The 2,491-nt window shown below is 25.2% G+C and overlaps 1 non-coding gene across 1 annotated transcript; it reads right to left on the minus strand.

The window, feature by feature from the left end:
• Positions 1-1,960: 1,960 nt before the first annotated feature.
• On the minus strand, positions 1,961-2,032 carry TRNAM-CAU (transfer RNA methionine (anticodon CAU)). Its single transcript has one exon. It is a non-coding gene; the product is annotated as a tRNA-Met (tRNA).
• Positions 2,033-2,491: the final 459 nt, after the last annotated feature.

Raw genomic sequence — 2,491 nt, forward strand, 5'->3', positions numbered from 1 at the left:
CAAAACTAAATTAATAAAACTTTGTTAACGATATTAAGTGACCATTCTATTTACTTAGACAAACCATGCAAACTAAAATTTAAATGAACTTTGAAATGATATTATCTCTATTATGAAATTTTTCAAAAAATGACTATAAAGAATAAATTTTTACTTTTAGGAATAGTTATTTTAATACCCCTTTACTTTTGTAGAAAGTTTTTTTTTTTTTTAATAACCCGAGGACTCCAGCCACCATCGCTCCACTTTGGACACTATGGTGCGGCACCAAACCTAGGAGGGTAAAAGCCGCCCGCCTATTGACACACCCCTGGAAATTCACCAAGATAAACTCTCAAGAGGGAATCGAACCCAAGATCTTGGGGTCATCAAAGTCATAAGCTGCCCTTACCACTTGAGGTTATCTCCTTTCACCCACACACCTACCCCCTTCTTTCAAATGGTTAGTTAATTTTAACCTATAGAAAATTAGTTAATAAATAAATAATCGTTTTCAATAAATTTAAACGGAAATTCAAAGTTTTTAAGATTATCATTGAAAATTATCTTATAAGTTTGCCTACCCTACATATAATGGTATAATTGGTTCAACTCAGTTTGATTTTGTGTGAAATGGAGTACTGAATTGAAGTTATTCACTTCTAATTGCACAAACTACTCTTGAATTTCATATAGTAAAGAATTACCTTATAGCTAGCACGCCTAGTGAAAAACTTTATGCCTATATAAAAACTTTAATCTATTGTTCTACTCATTCAATTTTTACTTTTTTGTAGATATAATAGATTAATGCATAATTTATTTAGGGATTATGAAATTTATTCAAGTGACATTCAAGTTATTTTAAAAGTTGTTATGAAGTCATTTTTTTGTGATATTTTATGCTTAGGTATAAGATTACAATTTTATGAGAATATTTTTATTTAATTTATTTATTAAATTTTTTAATAACATAAATTTATATTGTTTGAAAAAATATATTTTGTTTCACTTTTTGATGATATAAGTTTATATTATTTCACAAAATATATGTATTCTAGTATTATATCAATAAAATTATTGGAATGCCCCTCAACACATATTGATTATACTATCGTATACATTCTTGAAATATGTAAACATATAATAATAATAATAATAATAATAATAATAATAATAATAATAAAAATAAAATAATTATTATAAAAAAATAATAAAAACAATAGTTACTTAATTTTAAAAATAAAATAAATAGTAATAATATTCTTAATAATATTTTTTTGTGATAATAATCATAATAATGAATGTCTATATTATTGTTTTTTATTCATTTAAATTTATTATATATTTATATTTCTACTGTAGTTTAGTTATTGTGATTTTATTAAAACATGAGGTTGTTTCTCTAATCTTTAGGGGATTTCTTTTGATATCATTTTTCATAAATGTCAAACTTATCCTTACCTAAATACTTTTTATTTTTTTAAAAAAAAATTGAGGATATATATGTGTGTAAAATAAAGAAAACAAATAAATGAGGAGGTGTAAAATAAATAAATAAATAAATAAACGAGCATACCTACAACATGAAAGTAGGAGACAATTTGAATTTTAAATCTCTAATACTATACGGGATTCCTTTTTCTTGGTCTGATTTTTGAACTACTCAAAATATCAATATTAACGACTTTAAAAATTACCTCAAAACACTTTTATAATTAATCATAATTACTTTTCTAGTGAGTTGTAAACTACCCAAAATACCCCTATAAATTATTAATTAATCATAATTATTATAAATTCAAATTTAAATTTAAATACCCTTTAAGTGCTATCATTTTCTTTATAATTATTTTCTCAAACTAAATATTAAATTTTAGAAGAAGCCTAGATAAAATGCAGAGCGGCATTTTAAAAAGAGGTGTCGGCACAAATTGACATAAAATTAAATCAGTCTCAGAGGCGGAAGCCTCCTCCTTTTTATCAGAGACAGGTTTCGATCCTGTGACCTGTGGGTTATGGGCCCACCACGCTTCCGCTGCGCCACTCTGATTATGCTTTCTTAAGCGAAATAACAAATATTAAACTATAAAAATAAGATGCAGCGTCTCTTTAGGGGAGCAATTGATAAGGCCTCCCCCGCCCATTTTGAAGTACTTGTTTACGCCCCGTCAGTTTTTTTTTTTTTAAAGAAAAAAAGAAAAATTAATGTGGTCTGGTGCAGTTTTTTAACACAATTTTCATTTTTTAAATATTTTTTTTCAAAGGATAGCAAAAGATTTACCTTAATTTTCAGTTTTGCACTGTTTATCTGAAAAAAAAAAAAAATTAAAGGCAATGAAAAGTTTGGCACTATTCATTTAGGGAAAATAATTTTATTTTTTTATTTTAAAATTTTGAAATAATTACAAAAAAGACAAATCCTAGGTTTGTGAATATCTTAAATTTGGATTCACATTAGATTTGGATAAAATATAATATAAAATTATATTGAAAATTTTTTAAGTTCAAA

The sequence above is a fragment of the Malania oleifera genome, chromosome 9, assembly GCF_029873635.1.
Source record: "Malania oleifera isolate guangnan ecotype guangnan chromosome 9, ASM2987363v1, whole genome shotgun sequence".
Lineage (NCBI taxonomy): Eukaryota > Viridiplantae > Streptophyta > Magnoliopsida > Santalales > Ximeniaceae > Malania > Malania oleifera.